Source organism: Dama dama, chromosome 2 (genome assembly GCF_033118175.1).
Source record: "Dama dama isolate Ldn47 chromosome 2, ASM3311817v1, whole genome shotgun sequence".
Classification (NCBI taxonomy): Eukaryota; Metazoa; Chordata; class Mammalia; order Artiodactyla; family Cervidae; genus Dama; species Dama dama.
The window spans coordinates 11,698,185-11,720,757 of record NC_083682.1 but is presented as its reverse complement, the minus strand read 5'-3'; the positions used below and the strand labels follow the sequence as shown (position 1 = coordinate 11,720,757).

Genomic DNA, 22,573 nt, shown 5'->3' with positions numbered 1-22,573 from the left:
AGTGCCATTACAACGACAGTTATACTTTAACACTGACAGCTAATTGGAGTTTCTTCTTTGTTTTCTTTGTCAAATGTTCTGTAAAGAATACCTCTAATGAAAGTGAAGACCATGAGAAATACCCTCAGTGAAAAAAACATACTGAACAATTTCCTGAAGGAACATGTTTATAGACTGTCTCAGATTGCTTCTTGTGGCTCAAATATAACTATTCACCCCCTGAGGAATATCATGGAAGTGAATGTTTTGGGAGGATGGTGCTCCACAGCACCCCTCATGCTCTAGCCTAGCACTGGGTTCATTTGCAGATGCCAAATGGGATGTTTGGGCTGGGGCTCCTGCAGGACATGGAAACCCTGTGCATAGGGGTCCCACCCAGAGGAAAAGGCACTCTCATCCTCAACTCCTGGTCTTGGTGACTGGGTCCAGAAGTTAGCAGGTGGCAGGAAAACATCTATTTCTGTGTCAAAGACGTGTCATTAGTTTGAGGGAGATTGTTCCTTCTGAGGAGAAGACAACAGCGACCCACTGCAGTACTCTTGCCTGGAAAACCCCAAGGATGGAGGTGCCTGGAAGGCTGCAGTCCGTAGGGTCGCTAAGAGTCGGACACGACTGAGTGACTTCACTTTCACTTTTCACTTTACTGAATTGGTGAAGGAAATGCAACCCACCCCAGTGTTCTTGCCTGGAGAATCCCAGGAAAGGGGGAGCCTGGTGGGCTACTGTCTAGGGGGTTGCACAGACTCGGACATGACTGAAGCGACTTAGTGGTAGCAGCAGCAGCAGTAGCAGCAGTTCCTTCTGAATTAAGTGAGTCACTCAGTTACAGATGAAGAGTGAACCATCTCTGATCAGAAGGTAGAACAAACTGCAAAGCAATTGTGAATCCCCAGGCAGAGGAATCCAGTTTCCAGAGATGCAAGAGCCACAGCCATAAAAAGTTACTGAATCTGTATTCTGTGCAAGGCCATAAGAATCTAACACATAGGTTACTGTTTTTAGATTAGAAAAAAAGGCTTATTTTCTTTTCAAGAATGCCCATGCCAGCCTGAGAGATAGTCAAAGAGTAAATAGATGTCAAATGAAAGGGTCACCTGTGTGGTGTTGATTGGATGTGGTCTGAGTTTAGAGGAAGTGGCTGGGGTTGATCAAGAAAGACCTCCTGGAGAAGGGGGTGCTGAGGCTGGGTTTGAAGAGACTACAGAGTTTCTCAAATGAAGACACCAGAACTTCCCAGGGTGTCCAGTGGTCCTGTAAGTCCAGTGGTTATGCCTCTGCGCTTCCACACACACTTGGTGAATTGTGACTTTGGTACATGCTAGACGTGAGGAAGGTTCTACAGAGAGTGTCAAGAAAGCAGACTGATAAACACTGGGGGAAAGACTTCCCTGAGTCCATGACAATTAAGCTGGAATCTAAGATGAGAAGAAATTTGCTAGTCAAAGGGGAGGGAAGTCTTCTAGGAAGGAATACCAGTTTGTGTCATGGTACAAACATCCTAGTGTATTCAAGTACTGCATTCAAGGATGTCAAGGAAGGTGCCATGTCAAGAGCAAGGGAAAAGATTCAGGGCAAGAGACAAAGGGCTGTTTAGAAGACAGTCGGGAAGGGGGCAGCTCTGGGGAGACTCAGAGTGACCTCGATGCCCGTTTTGTTCCACTGTCTCTCAGCATCTCCATAAAAAGACAGGCTATTGCTTGTTGTGGCAGCTGCGAGGCTCTTGTGGGCACCGGGACATCACTGATCCTTGGCCCAAGAAGACTGATCAATAACATCCAGGAGCTCATCAGTGCCTCGCCATGGGGTTCGAGGTGAAGGGTCATGCCCCAGGGTCACTCCCAGTCTCCACACACAACAAGGATCTCCAGGGCCAACCTCTCTCCCTCTCTCTCTAATAGTACTACGTTTCATGTTTTGTGGTCAATACCCTGCCCTCTATTATCTTCACCATCAATGGTATCAACTACCCAGTGCCAGCTCGATCCTACATCCTCAAGGTGAGGGGAGGACCCTGAGGGGTAGTTCTCAAATAGGAACTCGAAATAACCCTTGGGCTGCTTCTGGGAGGAGGCCGCCCTCTGCAGGCCATTTCGCACTATTTCAGATGCTGCTGAGCCCTGTGGCTGGGCCAGAACCTCCCTCAACACCAAAGACTTGAGAGTAAAGGCCCGTGTGGGACACTGATCATCCTGAAATAAATGTAGAGACGCCACACCATGCTGGCATGGTGGGAGTCACAACGAGACAGGAACACTGAGGTCCTCAGTGTTCAAGGAGGTTCAGTTCAAAATGAAACCTCAGATGAATGAACCCAGGAAGTCAGCACTACCAGTCCCTGAAATAGGCCATGTGACAAGGAGAATGGCTGGGGACAGTCCCAGTGTGCTGTCCCACCACAGGCATTAACCCTCTCCCTCCCCTTCTCTCAGTTTTCCTGGTTTGGGTGATAAATTACATAGTCAGCCTAGTTCTATGCTGCCATCTTCCCGTTGCTCTGGCTAGCTGTCCCCTTTGTGAGTTGGGGTACCTGACCCTTCTGTAGGGAGGTTGGATGCTAAGGTGAATGAAGGGTGCACAGTGATTGCTCAGCCCTAGGAAAGGATGGATGCTTCATGTCAGCTCCCTATAGGAGTTCAGAGCAGACTGGTGGGCTCAAAGAAGGCTTTGAGGAACAGAGGGAATTTCAGGAATTCTAAAACCACAAACTCATGGAGCCATATGGAGGGTTGCTTAATTCTAGGCAACACTGCACTGGATTCCATGCAAATGGTATCCCAAGGTGATCTGCATTGTGCACTGGGGATTTACTAGGGGTGACGAGAGCTACGGACTGACTGGTGGGAATGGGGAACCAGAGTATGTTACCCAACCAAGCCTGGAGTGGCCAAAGAGGGTGAGTGTGGGCCGAAGGAGGCTTCCCAGAGTTCCTGAATGAAGTCTTCAAGAACGTGTTGTGGGCACTGCTATATTTAAGATGGATAACCAAGAAAGAGTTAGTGTGTAGCACAGGCAACTCCGCTCAGTTATATGACAGCCTGGATGGGAGGGGTATCTTTGGGACCAGGATACATAGATACATATGGTTGAGTTCCTTTGCTGTCCACCTAAAACCCAGAATATTGTTAATCAGCTATACTGCAATAAAAAATAAAGTTTTTTAATAAAGTACTGATTGTGGGGATGCAGGAGGATAACCTGCATTCTCTGTAGAGAAGACATGGAGCAGGAGTCAGGAGGAAAGAAACAGGGAGTGATGAGAACTATGGACACTCTTGTTCTTTTCTAAAAATTGTAATGTGGCTACAATGAAGTGTGGCTGATCTTCAGTGTTGCCTTAAGTTCTGCTGCCCAGCAATGTGACTCAGTTATACACATATATATATATAATTTTTCTTATTCTCTTTCATGTAGTGTATAACTGGATATTGAATATAGTTCCTTACAGTAGCTCTACAGTAGGACTTTGTTTTTTATCATTCCTCTGTTTCCCCAACTCCCAGTTCTCCCTTCCCCCACACCCTTCCTCATGGCAACTGCATGTACGGGCCCTTTTTGGTTTTGGATGAGCTCTCACATATCCCCTGCTAATGATAAAATCCCTTGATACTTACCAAAAGAGGGAAATATGACCAAGAATTGTGCTGGGTCTGGATATTTGTGGGAGTCGCACGTAAGGGCTCAGGCTGACTAGTGTGTGTCTCTGACTCCCTCAGGATTGTAGAGGCCACTGCCATACCACCATTAAAGAGCACACAGTGAGTACATCTACAGAGACCTGGATCCTGGGTGACGTCTTCCTGAGACTGCATTTCTCAGTCTTTGATCAAAGAAATGACAGGATTGGCCTGGCACAGGCAGTGTACATGCTTGGAGTGGCACAGAAATCAGTACAGCCGCCCCTAAGAAACACTCACTCACACTTAGGGCACTCCTGCCCAAGACGCTGGTGAACTGTATTTGGTGGTCTGCACACCCTATTCTCAGTAAAGAATAAAGGGTTTCACTCATCATGGTGCTGAAACAAATGGGTGCCTATGTTTTTGCCTGGGAGGTGTACAATGATCAGGAAGGATCTAGAATAAATTCTAAATCACAGTTGAGAGGAGACAACTCCAATTGGCTTTGAAGAATGGGGAGACTCATTGAAATGATTCTGGGAATCCAGATCACAAGACTCAGAGCAAATATAAAGATCTTAGTGACTGGACCCAAGAAATCAGAAGTCATCTCTTCTCTCTTTCTCACCCTCGCTTTTTCCCTTCACTCTTCTTTGGGGGTCTTAGCCTGACAAATTTCTTCCTTAAGGCTTCTACACCTAGTGACGGAGTCCAAGCTACCTGCCCTAGGGTTTTATATCCTGAAGGCATCTCCAATAAGGAAAAAGATTGCAGACATCAGAGTTCAAGTGTGTTCTCTGAATGACCCACCTCAAATTACATGTACAGCCCCAGATGAGCCAACCAGGCATGGCCATGGGGTCCTATGATTGGCTTTTCATGGTCATTGGCCCTGAACCAGAGGGCACACATGATTCTCAGTTTCCTCCAGAAATACATGGCTGAAGCTGGGGAGAGGCAGCCCCAAGAATATTGACTGTGGGATGGTGTAGGCCATGGAGGAATTTGTGATGACCCACCAACTCCACCCGCTCCTCATTCAGAGGAATTCTAAGGGGGTAATGATATAGACTGTTTTCATCCCATCTCAGATGAACTTATCACTGGGCTTCTCCTCCAGGGTAGTTTGGGTGAGGTACTTCATGCAGAGCTGGTTCCCTTTTGTGACCACACTCCAGTCACCAGCTCTCTGCCACATATGCCTGCTCTGTCCTTTCCAGTCCTACTTGTTAAGTGGTGGTCCTAGTGGATCCCTGAGCCATCCCCCTCCTCCAGGGCCCAAAATACCCCTTCCTTGTCCTCCAATGTTGCTGGGGAGAATGCAACGCTAGTATCAGGGGACCCACGGTACACACAGCCTTCAGCCTTTCTGAGCTTCCTCTAGGGGTGGAGCTAAAAACTCTTTGCTTGGTGCTGCCATGGTTAGGCACTTTTGCAGTGGAAGCATCCGTTCTTTCCACCTAGAGTCCCTCAGTAGATGCCTCAGCTGAGACAGCAGGGATCAGAAGTTGATTTCCTTTCAGATTGACTGATTTGATCCCCTTGTTGTATAAGGGCCTCTCAAGAATCTTCTCAAGCACCACAGTTCAGAAGCTCAATTCTTTGGCATTCCCCCTGTCTTATGGTTCAGATCTCACATCTGTATATGATTACTGGAAAAACCATAGCTTTGACACTACAGACCTCTGTAGCAAAGTGAGTCTCTGCTTTTTAATGCACTGTCCAGGTTTTTCGTAGCCTTTCTTCCTTCCAAGGAGCAAGTGTGTTTTAAGTTTGTGGCTGCAAACAAGGTCCATAGTGATTTTAGAGCCCAAGAAATTAAAATCTGTCACCGTTTCCCCTTTTCTCTCATCGATATGCCATGAAGTGGTGGGACTGGATGCCATGAATGGTGAGTATCTTTTTGTGAATAGATTTTTGAATGTTGAATTTTAAGCTAGGCTTTTCATCTCCTCTCCTCAATGAGAGGCTCTTTAGTTCTTTGCTTTCTGCTATTAGGGTGGTATCATCTTCATATCTGTGGATGTTGATACTTCTCCCAGCAATCTAGATTCCAGCTTGGGAATTATCCAGACTAGCATATAGAATGATGCATCCTACATATAAGTTAAATAACCAGAGTGACAATCTACACCTTGTCATGCTCCTTTCCCAATTTTAAATCTTTCAGTTGTTCTGTGTCTGATTCTAACTGCTGCTTTTTGACTTACATACAGACATTTTAGGAGAAAGGTAAGGTGATTTAGTACTCCCATTTCTTTAAGAATTTTCCACAGTTTGTTGTGGTCCACACAGTGAAAGGCTTTAGCATGGTCTGTGAAGCAGATGAAAATATATTTCTGGGATTCCCTTGCTTTCTCTTTGATCCAATCGATGTTGGCAATTTGATCTCTGATTCCTCAAACCAGTTTGTACATCTGGAAGTTCTCAGTTCATGTGCTGTTGAAGCTTAACTTGAATGATTTTGTGCATTAACTTGCTAGCAAGTGAGATGAGTGCAATTGCATGATAGGTTGAACATTCTTTGAAATTACCTTTCTTTTGGATTCAAATGAAAACTGACCTTTTCCTGCACTGTGGCCACGGCTGAGTTTTCCGAATTTGCTGGCATATTGAATGCAGCACTTTTACAGCCTCATTCTATAGGATTTTTAAACACCTCAGCTGGAATTCCATCACCTTTTCTAGCTTTGCTTGTAGTGATGTTTCCTAAGGCCCACTTGACTTCATGCTCTAGTATGTCTGGCTTTATGTGAGTGACCCCAGCATCTTCCCTATCCCGGTCATTATGACAATGTTTGTATAGTTCTTCCATGCATTCTTGCCACCTCTTCTTAATCTATCTGCTTCTGTTAGGTCACTGGGTTTTCTGTCCCTTATTGTGCCCAAGTTTGCATGACGTGTTCCTCTGGTATCTCCAGTTTTCTTGAAGGGATCTATACTCTTTACAATTCTGTTGTTTTCTAGTAATTCTTGCACTGTTCACTTACGAAGACTTTTCTTATCTCTCCTTGCTATTCATTCCAGTGAATGCTATTCACGGGAAGTCTGATTTCCATTGGGTATATCTTTCCCTTTCTCCTTTGCCTTTCACTTCTCTTATTTTCTCAGCTGTTTTTAAGACCTCCTCAGGCAACGACTTTGCCTTCTTGCATTTGTTTTTCTTGGGGATGGTTTCAGTGACCACCTCCCATACAGTGTTACAAACCTCCATCCATAGTTCTTCAGGCTACCAGACCTAATCCATTGAATCTATTTTTCATTTCCACTATATAATCATAAGGCATTTGATTCTGGTCATAGCTGAATGTTCTAGTGGATTTCCTTACTTTCTTCAATTTAAGCCTGAATATTGCTTGCTTCTGAATAAATATTGGTGCCAGATAACCACCCACCACTCCCAGTGGGTGTGGAGGAAAAACACACAATTTGAGGACTGTTACCCTGAGTTTGTGCTTGGCTTTTCACATACTTAGCTGTGTGACCTTGATCAAGTCCCTTAACCTCAGTTTTCTCATCTGGAGAATGGGCACCATGATGATAATTCCACCTTCTAGATTGCATGTGTGCCTGCTGAGAACAAGAGGCACTGAGAGGGCTTTCTGGGTTCCTGAGTCTGGAACAAATATGAATTATCCTCCCACCCGGGGAGAAGGGAATCTACTGCTTAGAGATTATGGCTGACATCCCCAAGGCTAAATATTGGTTCAAGCCAAATGACCTCTATTTCTAAACAATGACACAGAACTCTGACTGAGCTGATGCTTCTGTTTTCTGGGTTCCCACAAGAGCTAATGATTGGTGGCTCAGATTTCTCCTTTCCTCAGTCAGCCTTTCCTTGTCAACTACTTCTCCCCTGAAATCACACTGAAAGGAAAGCCAAAAAGGCTCCTGGTCTCTTGTCAGTTTCCCACATCTCCAGCATAGCAACAAGTATCTGTTATGGCTACTTGTCATAGCATCAACTATGGCAAACTGTACAGTCCAATGTCAGCCTGTTAACCGAAACTGTCCCTGTTTGGCCCCTCATGTTTAAATTACCTACAGTTGCCTTAGAAACCTTCTTATGCTTGCTGTTTAACAACAAAATATATGTGGACCTCATCTAGTTTTCTTTCGCAAGCATGATTCCAGCCATGCAATGAAGTAACCAGACACTGAGTCATCTAACTACCCACAGGAATTGACAAAAGCGAACCAACCATTGCGCATTTCTCGCTTGCCTCAAAACAGCACTGAAGTGATCTGCTGAAACAATCTGATACATTGGTATATACACTCCAGAAGGGACACTTTTTCTGGATTCATTTTCCACCTAGTGCCGAATGTTTACCACATGCCTCACCCTCTAGCAGCTGGTCACCTGGTTTTTTCAGACTCAGCCCACTCCATATCCCTTCCACATCCCTCAGTAAAATCTAGAGAACAAACTCAAAGTTCTTACTCCTGCAGAAAACATTTTTTTTCCCAGAAAACTATGTTTGGTAACACATTCAAAATCTTGTGCTCCTTGTCTTGGATTCAAGGACTTGCACCAGAGGATGGGAAGCCTCCCCTTCCACCTAAATCTTTCACCACTCCCACCAGGGCCACAGGCTTGACTGGACCCTCTGTTCTCATTGGTATTTTTCAGTTGCTAAGTCATGTCTGACTCTTTGTTATTAAATGTATGGAAACAGAACAGGCTTCCCAGGCTTTCACTGTTTTGCAGAGTTTCCTCAAACTCATGAGTCAGTGATGCCGAATCACCATTTCATTCTTTTGACCCCTCTCCTCCTTCTGCCCACAATCTTTCCAGCATCAGGGTCTCTTCCAATGAGCTGGCTCTTCACATCAGAGAGCCCAAGTGTTGGAGCTTCATCTTCAACATCAGTCCTTCCATTGATTATTGCTCTACCACTTCCAAGACAAAACTCATGTTTCCAATCACTGAACAATACTAAGTATTGATAAAGTTTAATTGAACAGGGATCTTGTCCTCTGGGAAATCCCAGCACTGCTGCCCTGCCTTTCTCTTACCATTCTCTTCCCTACAGCTTCTGGCATAGAATTGCTTCCCTACAGCTTCTCCAGCTTTAAAAGGCCTGCTGACCCATCATTGTCAGCTATCCAGATATTGATCCTTCCACCTTCTGCAAAGACTTCTGCCTGCTCCCTGATGTCCTCTGTACATCAGTTCAGTTCAGTCTCTCAGTCATGTCCAACTCTTTGCTATATCATGAGGTGCAGCATGCCATGTTTCCCTGTCCATCACCAAATCCCAAAGCTTACTCAAACTCATGTTCATCAATTTGGTGATGCCACCCAACAATTTCCTCTTCTGTCTTCCCCTTTGCCTCCTGCCTTTGATCTTTCCTTGTGTCAGGGTCTTTTCTTTTCTTTTTTTTTTTTTTTATTATTTTTATTTTTTTTTTCCAGTGGGTTTTGTCATACATTGATATGAATCAGCCATGGATTTACATGTATTCCCAAGCCCGATCCCCCCTCCCACCTCCCTCTCCACCCGATTCCTCTGGGTCTTCCCAGTGCGCCAGGCCGGAGCACTTGTCTTGTGCATCCCACCTGGGCTGGTGATCTGTTTCACCATAGATAGCATACATGCTGTTCTTTTGAAATATCCCACCCTCACATTCTCCCACAAAGTTCAAAAGTCTGTTCTGTATTTCTGTGTCTCTTTTTCTGTTCTGCATATAGGGTTATCATTATCACCTTTCTAAATTCCATATACATGTGTCAGTATGCTGTAATGTTCTTTATCTTTCTGGCTTACTTCACTCTGTATAATGGGCTCCAGCTTCATCCATCTCATTAGGACTGGTTCAAATGAATTCTTTTTAATGGCTGAGTAATATTCCATGGTGTATATGTACCACAGCTTCCTTATCCATTCATCTGCTGATGGGCATCTAGGTTGCTTCCATGTCCTGGCTATTATAAATAGTGCTGCGATGAACATTGGGGTGCACGTGTCTCTTTCAGATCTGGTTTCCTCAGTGTGTATGCCCAGAAGTGGGATTGCTGGGTCATATGGCAGTTCTATTTCCAGTTTTTTAAGGAATCTCCACACTGTTTTCCATAGCGGCTGTACTAGTTTGCATTCCCACCAACAGTGTAAGAGGGTTCCCTTTTCTCCACACCCTCTCCAGCATTTATTGCTTGTAGACTTTTGGATAGCAGCCATCCTGTCAGGGTCTTTTCTAATGAGTCAGTTCTTCTCATCAATTGGCCAAAGTTTTGGAAGTTCAGCTTTAGCAACGTTCCTTCCAAAGAGTATTCAGGACACATTTCATTTAGGATTGACTGGTTGTATCTCCTTGCAGTCCAAGGGACTCTCAAGAGTCTTCTCCAACACCACAGTTCAAAAGCATCAATTCTTTGGTGCTCAGCTTTCTTTATGGTTCAACTCTCACATCCAATCACGACTTCTGGCAAAACCCTAACTCTGACTATACAGACCTTTGCTGGTAAAGTAATGTCTCTGCTTTTTAGTATGGTGTCAAGTTTTTCGTTATCTTTTCTCCAAGGAGCAAGTGTCTCTTTTTTCACAGCTGCAGTCACTATCTACAGTGATTTTGGAGCCTGGAAAATAATGGCTCTCACTGTTTTCATTGTTTATCCAGGTTTTTGTCATAAAGTGATGAAACTGGATGCAGTGATCTTCGTTTTTTGATCTGTATATACCACATCAAGACCATCCCCAGGACAAAGAAATGCAAAAAGGCAAAATGGGTGTCTGAGGAGGCCTTACAAATAACTTAGAAAAGAAGAGAAGGAAAAGTCAAAGGAGAAAAGAAAGACATACCCATCTGAATGCAGAGTTCCAAAGAATAGCAAGAAGAGATTAAAAAAAAAAAAAAAAGCCTTCCTAAGTGATCAATGCAAATAAATAGAGGAAAACATTAAAATGGTAAACACCAGAGATCTCTTCAACAAAATTAGAGATAGGGAGGGAACATTTTAAGCAAAGATGGCCAAAATAAAAGAGAGAAATGATATTGACCTAACAGAAGCAAAATATATTAAGAGGCTGAAATAATACATAGAAGAATTGTCCAAAAAAGATATTAATGACCCAGATAATCAGAATGGTGTAATCGCTCACCTAGAGCTAGACATCGTGAAATGCTAATTCAAATGGGCCTCAGAAGCATCATTATGAGGAAAGCTAGTGGAGATGATGGGATTGCAGTAGAGTTATATCAGATCCTAAAAGATGATGCTGTTAAAGTGCCACACTCAATATGCCAGCAAATTTGGAAAACTCAGCAGTGGCCACGGGAATGGAAAGTTCGTTTTCATTCCAATCCTAAAAAAAGGTGATTTCAAAGAATGTTCAACTACCACACAGTTGCACTCATCTCACATGCTACCAAAGTAATTTCTCCAAGCAAGTCTTTAACAGTACATAAACTGTGAAATTCCATATGATCTAGCTGGATTTAGAAAAGACAGAGGAACCAGAGATCAAATTGCCAACATCCACTGGATCATGGAAAAAGCAAGAGAATTCTAGAAATACACCTACTTCTGCTTTATTGACCATGTAAAAGCCTTTGACTGTGTGGATCACAACATACTGTGGAAAACTTAAAGATACTGGAATACCAGACCATCTTATCTGCCTTCTGAGAAATCTGTATGCAGGTCAAGAAGCCACAGTTAGAACTGAATATGGAACAATGGATTGGTTCAAATTGAAAAACCAGTAGGTAAAGGCTCTATATTGTCACCTTGCTTATTTAACTCATATGCAGAATACATCATGCCAACTGGATGAAGCAGAAGCTGGAATCAAGATTGCTGGGAGAAATATCAATAACCTCAGATATGCAGAAGACACCACCCTCTCAGCAGAAATTGAAGTGGAACTAAAGAACATCTTGATGAAATTGAAAGAGGAGGGTGAAACATCTGGTTTAAACTCCACATTCAGAAGATGAAATCATGGCATTTGGTCCCATCACTTCAAGGCAAATAGATGGCAAAACAATGGAAACACAGAGAGATTTATTTTGGGGGGGCTCCAAAATCACTGCAGATGATGACTTCAACCATGAAAAGAGGCTTGCTCGTTTGAAGAAAATCTATGTCAATCTTATACAATTTTTTTAAAAGCAGAGACATTACTTTGCTGAAAAAGTTCAGTATAATCAAAGCTATGATTTTTTCCAGTTGTCATGTATGGATGTGACTCTTGGACCATAAAAAATGGTGAGTGATGAAGAATTGATGGTTTTGAACTGTGGTGTTGGACAAGACTCTTGAGAGTGCCTTGGACTGCAAGGAGATCCAACCAGTCAATCCTAAAGGAAATCAATCTTGACTATTCATTGGAAGGACTGATGCTGAAATTGAACCTCCAATAATTTGGCCAACGGAGGTGAAGAACTGACTCATTAGAAAAGACCCTGTTACTGGGAAAGATTGAAGGCAGGAGAAGACGACAGAGGATGAGATGGTTGGATGGCATTACTGACTTGATGGACATGAGTTCACCCAAGCTCCAGGAGTTGGTGAAGAACAGCAAGCCTTCAATAAATGCAATTGTTTCCAAGAAATTAACAGTGTTTGCAAACAGTGAAAGGAATAATTAGTAAAAATTAAAAATTATCCAGCATCCAAAGGGTAAAAATGATCACATCCACGATCCAATTTAAAAGTTCCATATAAATTGTGAAATTATTGGTCCTAGTTTCATCTCAACATTGTAAAGTAATTATCCTCTGATTAAGATAAATAAATAAACTTAAAAAGAAAAAATCCAAATGTGTAAAGAAGCAACAAAATATGCATAATGAGTGAAATATCAATTAGTAAAAACACAGGTAAAGTATACATTACATAATTAGCAAGGAAGGACATTAAAATGCATCAGTTCAGTCAGTCAGTTCAGTCGCTCAGCTGTGTCTGACTCTTTGCAACCCCGTGAATCACAGCATGCCAGACCTCCCTGGCCATCACAATCTCCCGGAGTTTACTCAAACTCATGTGCATTGAGTCAGTGATGCCATCCATCCATCTAATCCTCTTTCATTCCCTTCTCCTCCTGCCCCCAATCCCTCCCAGCATCAGGGTCTTTTCCAATGAGTCAACTCTTCTCATGAGCTGGCCAAAGTACTGGAGCTTCAGGTTCAGCATCAGTCCTTCCAAAGAACACCCAGGACTGATCTCCTTTAGGATTGACTGGTTGGACCTCCTTGCAGTCCAGGGGACTCTCAAGAGTCCTCTCCAACACCACAGTTCAAAAGCATAAATTTTTCAGTGCTCAGCTTTCTTTACAGTCCAACTCTCACATCCATACGTGACCACTGGAAAATCCATAGCCTTGACCAGACGGAACTTTGTTGGCAAGGTAATGTCTCTGCTTTTTAATATGCTATCTAGGTTGGTCATAACTTTCCTTCCAAGGAGTAAGCATCTTTTAAATTCATGGCTGCAGTTACCATCCACAGTGATGTCTGACACTTTATCCGCAGATAAAGTCTGACACTGTTTCTACTTTCTCCCCATCTATTTCCCATGAGGTGATGGGACCAGATGTCATGATCTTAGTTTTCTGAATGTTAAGCTTTAAGCCAAATTTTTCAATCTCCTCTTTCACTTTCATCAAGAGTCTTTTCAGTTCCTCTTCACTCTCTGACATAAGGGTGGTACCATCTGCATATCTGAGGTTATTGATATTTCTCCCGGCAATCTTGATTACAGCTTGTGCTTCCCCCAGCCCAGCATTTCTCATGATGTACTCTTCATATAAGTTAAATAATCAGGGTGACAATATACAGCCTTGACATACCCTTTTTCCTATTTGGAACCAGTCTGTAGTTCCATGTCCAGTTCTAACTGTTTCTTCTTGACCTGCATACAGGTTTCTCAAGAGGCAGTTCAGATGGTCTGGTATTCCAATCTCTTTCAGAATTTTCAAAAGCTTTACAGACAAGCAAAAGTTGACAGTGTTCAGCACCACCAAACCAGCTCTTCAACAAATGATAAAAAGATCTTCTTTATACAGGAAATGCAGAATGATTGTATGAACGAGAACCCGAAACAACAAAGCAAATGGCAATGGGACCATACCTATCAATAATTACCTTAAATGTAAATGGATTGAATGCCCCAACCAAAAGACAAAGGCTGGCTGAATGGATGCAAAAACAAGATCCCCTATATATGCTGTCTACAAGAGACCCACCTCAAAACAAGGGACACATACAGACCAAAAGTGAAGGGCTGGAAAAAAATATTTCACAAAAACAGAGACCAAAATAAAGCAGAAGTCGCAATAGTAATATTCAATAAAATAGACTTTAAAATAAAGGCTGTGAAAAGAGACAAAGAAGGACACTACATAATGATCAAAGGATCAATCCAAGAAGAAGATATAACAATTATAAGTACATATGCACCTAACATTGGAACACCGCAATATGTAAGGCAACTGCTAACAAGAATTAAAGGGGAAATTAACAATAACACAATAATAGCGGGAGACTTTAATACCAAACTCACACCTATGGATAGATCAACTAAACAGAAAATTAACAAGGGAAAACAAACTTTAAATGACACAATGGTCCAGCTAGATTTAATTGATATCTTTAGGACATTTCACCCCAAAACAATCAATTTCACCTTTTTCTCAAGTGCACACGGAACTGTCTCCAGAATAGATCACATCCTGGGCCATAAATCTAGCCTTGGTAAACTCAAAAAATTGATATCATTCTAGTCAACTTTTCTGACAACAATGCAGTAAGATTAGATCTCAATTACAGGAAAAAAAAAACTATTAAAAATTCCAATATATGAAGGCTAAATAACATGCTCATGAATAACCAACAAATCATAGAAGAAATCAAAAAAGAAATCAAAATATGCAGAGAAATGAATGAAAATAAAAACATAACAACCCCAAACCTATAACACTGTAAAAGCAGTGCTATGGGGAAGGTTCATAGCAATACAGGCTTACCTCAAGAAACAAGAAACAAGTCAAATAAATAACCTAACTCTACACCTAGAGCAACTAGACAAGGAAGAAATGAAGAACCCCAGGGTTAGTAGAAGGAAAGAAATCTTAAAAATTAGGGCAGAAATAAATGCAAAAGAAACTAAAGAGACCATAGCAAAAATCAGCAAAGTAAAAGCTGGTTTTTTGAAATGGTGAATAAAATTATCAAATCGTTAGCCTCATCAAGAAACAAAGGGAGAAGAACCAAATCAACAAATCAGAAATGAAAATGGAGAGATCACAACAGAAAACACTGAAATACAAAGGATCATAAGAGACTACTACCTGCAGCTATATGCCAATAAGATGAACAACTTGGAAGTAGTGGACAAATTCTTAGAAAAGTATAACTTTCCAAAATGGAACCAGGAAGAAATAGAAGATCTTAACAGCCCCATCACCAGCACAGAAATCAAAACTGTAATCAGAAATCTTCCAGGAAACAAAAGCCCAGAACCAGATGGCTTCACAGCTGAATTCTACCAAAAATTTAGAGAAGAGCTAACACCTATCCTACTTAACATTTTCCAGAAACTTGCAGAAGAAGGCAAACTTTCAAACTCATTCTATGAGGCCACCATCACCCTAATACCAAAGCCTGAAAAAAATGCCACAAAAAAAAAGAAAACTACAGGCCAATATCGCTGATGGACATTGATGCAAAAATTCTTAACAAAATTCTAGCAAACAGAATCCAACAATGTATTAAAAAAGATCATACATCATGACAAAGTGGGCTTTATCCCAGGACTGCAAGGATTCTTTAATATCCACAAATCAATCAATGTAATACACCACATTAACAATCTGAAAAATAAAAACCATGTGATTATCTCAATAGATGCAGAAAAAGCCTTTGACAAAATTCAACATCCATTTATGATAAAAAAAAAAAAAAAAAAAAAAAACTCTCCAGGGAAAGATTCAAGATAGCGGAGGAGTAGGACGGGGAGACCACTTTCTCTCCTACAAATTCATCAAAAGAATAACTGAACGCAGAGCAAACTTCACAAAACAACTTCTGAGTGCTAGCTGAGGTCATCAGGCGCCCAGAAAAGCAGCCCATTGTCTTCGAAAGGAGGTAGGACAAAATATAAAAGATAAAAAGTGAGACAGAAGAGCTAAGGACGGAGATCCGTCCCGGGAAGGGAGTCTTAGGCGGCATTGCTTAGGGTAGGGTCCGGGCCTGAGTGCCCTGAGGACAGTCGGAGGGAGCTTCTATGAGTTGTCAACTTGATCTGTGGGAGAGCAAAAGAGAGAGAGAAAATTAACCGACCCGAACACACTGCCAGCCGTTCCCAGAACAAAGGGACCGAGAAAGTCCAGAGAAGAGCTCGCAGGCTGTGGACCGGCCCAGCCCCGCCAGAGGCAGGAGGCAGGGGGAAGGGGAAGGTCGCGGTGAGACACAGGGCACAGGCACCAGACCGGCGCGGGCGGGGACTGGGGCTGGGGACGCGGAGGGCAGAAGGCGCACGCACCCGACTGGTGCCAGCGGAAACTGAGACTGGGTCCGCGGAAGGGAGTGGGCACACCAAACCTGGGGAGGGTGCACCCATCAAGCCCCTGCCTGCCTGGACCGCTCTGATGGGGAAGGCACAGAGAGCAGGCGCAGCTTTTTGCTCCACGCTTTTGTGGAACACCGGAGGGCTGGAACTGCGCGCAGCACAGTACGTGCTCCATATAGACCGGCCGGGAGCCTGAGCAGCGCAGACGGAGAAAGCAGCGTCAGCCCCTCCCGGCAGCGCCAGCCCCTCCCCGCAGCACCAGCCCCTCCCTGCAGCACCAGCCCCTCCACGCAGAGCGACGGAACTAGCTACCTGAATGAGAGTCCACCTCCACCTGCCTGTGTCAGGGCGGAAATGAGGCTCTGAAGAGACTGGCAAACAGAAGCCAAATAAACAAAGGGAACAGCTTCAGAAGGGAATGGTGCAACAGATTAAAATCCCTGTAGAAAACACTGACTTCACTGAAAGGGGTCTGTAGATATCGAGAAGTGTAAGCTGGCTCGAGGAGCTATCTGAAACTGAGACGAACCCACACTGACCGCAACAGCTCCAGAGAAATTTCTAGATATATTTTCACTTTTCTTTTTTTTTTAAGTAAGAAAAAAAATTTTTTTTTATTTTTTAAATTTTTTAGTTTTTCTTTTTTATTTTTTCTCTTTTATTTTCCTTTAAAATTCCCTATTACTCCCCCATTACTCCTTAACTTTCATTTTCATAGATGTTTATGATTCTTTTAATTAGGGGAAAAAAATTTTTTTTCTTTCTTTCTTTTTTTTTTTCTTCTTTTTTTTTCTTTCCTTTTTCTCTTCGATTTTCTATTTTTCTTTTTCCCTTATTTCTTTAAAAGTCCTCTAGTACTCCTCTACTACTCCTTAATTTTCATTTTCAATACACTATAACCTTACAAAAAAAAAAAAAGAAATGAAGAGAAGCCATATTTTTAAACTGAAATTCAGTTCCCATTTTTATTCAGGAGTGTGTTGATTATTCTCTCCCAATCTTGACTCTCTGTTTTCTACCTCAGAACACCTCTATTTCCTCCTTTCCCCTTCTCTTCCCAATCCAATTCTGTGAATCTCTGTAGGTGTCTGGGCTACGGAGAACACTCGGAACAGACAACTGTGTAGATCTGTCTCTCTCCTCTTGAGTCTCCCTTTTCCTCCTCCTGCTCATCTCTATCTCCCTCCTCCCTCTCCTCTTCTTCATGTAACTCTGTGAACCTCTCTGGGTGTCCCTAACGGGGGAGACTCTTTTCGCCATTAACCTAGAAGTTTTATTATCAGTGCTGTATAGTTGGAGAAGTCCTGAGACTACAGGAAGAATAAAACTGAAATCCAGAGGCAGGAGGCTTAAGCCCAAAACCTGAGAACACCAGAAAACTCCTGACTACATGGAACTTTAAGTAATAAGTGACCGTCCAAAAGCCTCCATACCTACACTGAAACCAACCACCACCCAAGAGCCAATAAGTTTTAGAGCAAGACATACCATGCAAATTCTCCAGCAACGCAGGAACATAGCCCTGAACGCCAACATACAGGCTGCCCAAGGTCACACCTAACACATAGACCCATCTCAAAACTCATTACTGGGCACTCCATTGCTCTCCAAAGAGAAGAAATCAAGTTCCACGCACCAGAACACTGGTGCAAGCTTCCCTAACCAGGAAACCTTGACAAGCCAACAGTCTAACCCCACTCACTGGGTAAATCCTCCACAATAAAAAGGAACCACAGACCTCAAGAATACAGAAAGCCCACTCCAGACACAGCAATCTAAACAAGATGAAAAGGCAAAGAAATACCCAACAGGTAAAGGAACATGAAAAATGCCCACCAAGTCAAACAAAAGAGGCGGAGATAGGGAATCTGCCTGAAAAAGAATTTAGAATAATGATAATAAAAATGATCCAAAATCTTGAAAACGAAATGGAGTTACAGATAAATAGCCTGGAGACAAAGATTGAGAAGATGCAAGAAATGTTTAATAAAGACCTAGAAGAAATAAAAAAGAGTCAATTAAAAATGAATAATGCAATGAATGAAATCAAAAACACTTTGGAGGGAACCAAGAGTAGAATAACGGAGGCAGAAGATAGGGTAAGTGAGGTAGAAGATAAAATGGTGGAAATAAATGAAGCAGAGAGGAAAAAAGAAAAAAGAATCAAAAGAAATGAGGACAACCTCAGGGACCTCTGGGACAATGTGAAACACCCCAACATTCAAATCATAGGAGATCCCAGAAGAAGAAGACAAAAAGAAAGGCCATGAGAAAATACTCGAGGAGATAATAGCTGAAAACTTCTCTAAAATTGGGAAGGAAATAGCCACCCAAGTCCAAGAAACCCAGAGAGTCCCAAACAGGATAAACCCAAGGCAAAACACCCCAAGACACATATTAATCAAATTAACAAAGATCAAACACAAAGAACAAATATGAAAAGCAGCAAGGGAGAAATAACAAATAACACACAAAGGGATTCCCATAAGGATAACAGCTGATCTATCAATAGAAACCCTCCAGGCCAGAAGGGAATGGCAGGACGTACTGAAAGTAATGAAAGAGAATAAACTACAACCTAGATTACTGTATCCAGGAAGGATCTCATTCAAATATGAAGGAGAATTCAAAAGCTTTACAGATAAACAAAAGCTGAGAGAATTCAGCACCACCAAACCAGTTCTTCAACAAATGCTAAAGGACCTTCTCTAGACAGGAAATACAGAAAGGTTGTTAAACGTGAACCCAAAACAACAAAGTAAATGGCAACGGGACCATACCTATCAATAATTACCTTAAATGTAAATGGGTTGAAAGCCCCAACCAAAAGACAAAGATTGGCTGAATGGATACAAAAACAAGACCCCTATATATGCTGTCTACAAGAGACCCACCTCAAAACAGGAGACACATACAGACTAAAAGTGAAGGGCTGGAAAAAAATATTTCACGGAAACGGAGACCAAAAGAAAGCAGGAGTTGCAAAACTCATATCAGATAAAATAGACTTTCAAATAAAGGATGTGAAAAGAGACAAAGAAGTACACTACATAATGATCAAAGGATCAATCCAAGAAGAAGATATAACAATTATAAATATATATGCACCCAACATAGGAGCACCGCAATATGTACGGCAAACACTAATGAGTATGAAAGAGGAAATTAATAGTAACACAATAATAGTGAGAGACTTTAACACCCCACTCACAACTATGGATAGATCAATTAAACAGAAAATTAACAAGGAAACACAAACCTTAAATGACACAATGGACCAGCTAGACATAATTGATATCTATACGACATTTCACCCTAAAACAATCAACTTCACCTTTTTCTCAAGTGCACACAGAACCTTCTCCAGAATAGATCACATCCTGGGCCATAAATCTGGTCTTGGAAAATTCAAAAAAATTGAAATCATTCCAGTCATCTTTTCTGACCACACTACAATAAGATTAGATCTCAATTACAGGGAAAAAAATTGTTAAAAATTCAAACATATGGAGGCTAAATAACACGCTTCTGAACAATGAACAAATCATAGAAGAAATCAAAAAAGAAATCAAAATATGTATAGAAATGAATGAAAATGAAAACACAACAATCCAAAACCTATGGGACACTGTAAAAGCAGTGCTAAGGGGAAGGTTCATAGCATTACAGGCTTACATCAAGAAACAAGAAAAAAGCCAAATACATAACATAACTCTACACCTAAAGCAATTAGAGAAGGAAGAAATGAAGAACCCCAGGGTTAGCAGAAGGAAAGAAATCTTAAAAATTAGGGCAGAAATAAATGCAAAAGAAACTAAAGAGACCATAGCAAAAATCAACAAAGCTAAAAGCTGCTTTTTTGAAAAAATAAACAAAATTGACAAACCATTAGCAAGACTCATTAAGAAGCAAAGAGAGAAGAATCAAATTAACAAAATTAGAAATGAAAATGGAGAGATCGCAACAGACAACACTGAAATACAAAGGATCATAAGAGACTACTACCAGCAGCTCTATGCCAATAAAATGGACAACTTGGACGAAATGGACAAATTCTTAGAAAAGTATAACTTTCCAAACCAGAGTGAAGAAGAAATAGAAGACCTTAACAGACCCACCACAAGCAAGGAAATCGAAACTGTAATCAGAAATCTTCCAGCAAACAAAAGCCCAGGACCAGATGGCTTCACAGCTGAATTCTACCAAAAACTTAGAGAACAGCTAACACCTATCTTACTCAAACTCTTCCAGAAAATTGCAGAAGAAGGTAAACTTCCAAACTCATACTATGAGGCCATCATCATCCTAATTCCAAAACCAGACAAAGATGCCACAAAAAAAGAAAACTACAGGCCAATATCACTGATGAACATAGATGCAAAAATCCTCAACAAAATTCTAGCAAACAGAATCCAACAACATATTAAAAAAATCATACACCATGACCAAGTGGGCTTTATCCCAGGAATGCAAGGATTCTTTAATATCTGCAAATCAATCAATGTAATACACCACATTAACAAATTGAAAGATAAAAACCATATGATTATCTCAATAGATGCAGAGAAAGCCTTTAACAAAATTCAACACTCATTTATGATTAAAACTCTCCAGAAAGCAGGAATAGAAGTAACATACTTCAACATAATAAAAGCTATATATGACAAACCCACAGCAAGCATCACCCTCAATGGTGAAAAATTGAAAGCATTTCCCCTGAAATCAGGAACAAGAAAAGGGTGCCCACTCTCACCACTACTATTCAACATAGTGTAGGAAGTTTTGGCCACAGCATTCAGAGCAGAAAAAGAAGTAAAAGGAATCCAGATAGGAAAAGAAGAAGTGAAACTCTCGCTGTTTGCAGATGACATGATCCTCTACATAGAAACCCTAAAGACTCTTCCAGAAAATTACTAGAGCTAATCAATGAATATAGTAAAGTTGCAGGATATAAAATTAACACACAGAAATCACTTGCATTCCTATATACTAACAATGAAAAAACAGAAAGAGAAATTAAGGAAGCAATCCCATTCACCATTGCAACAAAAAGAATAAAATACTTAGGAGTATATCTACCTAAAAAAACAAAAGACCTATACATAGAAAACTATAAAACACTGATGAAAGAAATCAAAGAGGACACAAACAGATGGAGAAACATACCCTGTTCATGGATTGGAAGAATCAATATTGTCAAAATGGCTATTCTACCCAAAGCAATCTATAGATTCAATGCAATCCCTATCAAGCCACCCACGGTATTTTTCACAGAACTAGAACAAATAATTTCACAATTTGTATGGAAATACAAAAAAAAACCTCAAATAGCCAAAGTAATCTTGAGAAAGAAGAATGGAACTGGAAGAATCAACCTGCCTGACTTCAGGCTCTACTACAAAGCCACAGTCATCAAGACAGTATGGTACTGGCACAAAGACAGAAATATAGAATGGAACAGAATAGGAAGCCTAGAGACAAATCCACAAACCTATGGACACCTTATCTTTGACAAAGGAGGCAAGGATATACAATGAAAAAAAGACAACCTCTTTAACAAGTGGTACTGGGAAAACTGGTCAACCACTTGTAAAAGAATGAAACTAGAACACTTTCTAACACCATACAGAAAAAACAAACTCAAAATGGATTAAAGATCTAAATGTAAGACCAGAAACTATAAAACTCCTAGAGGAGAACATAGGCAAAACACTCTCCGACATAAATCACAGCAGGATCCTCTATGACCCACCTCCCAGAATATTGGAAATAAAAGCAAAACTAAACAAATGGGACCTAATGAAACTTAAAAGCTTTGGCACAACAAAGGAAACTATAAGTAAGGTGAAAAGACAGCCCTCAGATTGGGAGAAAATAATAGCAAATGAAGAAACAGACAAAGGATTAATCTCAAAAATATACAAGCAACCCCTGAAGTTCAATTCCAGAAAAATAAATGACCCAATCAAAAAATGGGCCAAAGAACTAAACAGACATTTCTCCAAAGAAGACATACAGATGGCTAACAAACATATGAAAAGATGCTCAACATCGCTCATCATCAGAGAAATGCAAATCAAAACCACAATGAGGTACCATTACACGCCAGTCAGGATGGCTGCTATCCAAAAGTCTACAAGCAATAAATGCTGGAGAGTGTGGAGACAAGTGAACTCTCTTACACTGTTGGTGGGAATGCAAACTAGTACAGCCGCTATGGAAAACAGTGTGGAGATTTCTTAGAAAACTGGAAATAGAACTGCCGTATGACCCAGCAATCCCACTTCTGGGCATACACACTGAGGAAACCAGATCTGAAAGAGACATGTGCACCCCAATGTTCATCGCATCACTGTTTATAATAGCCAGGACATGGAAGCAACCTAGATGCCCATCAGCAAATGAATGGATAAGGAAGCTGTGGTACATATACACCATGGAAT

The 22,573-nt window shown here is 41.4% G+C and overlaps 1 pseudogene; it reads left to right on the top strand.

Moving 5' to 3' along the window:
* The first annotated feature begins 829 nt into the window (after positions 1 to 829).
* Positions 830 to 3,950, top strand: LOC133067883 (pregnancy-associated glycoprotein 1-like; annotated as a pseudogene).
* Positions 3,951 to 22,573: the final 18,623 nt, after the last annotated feature.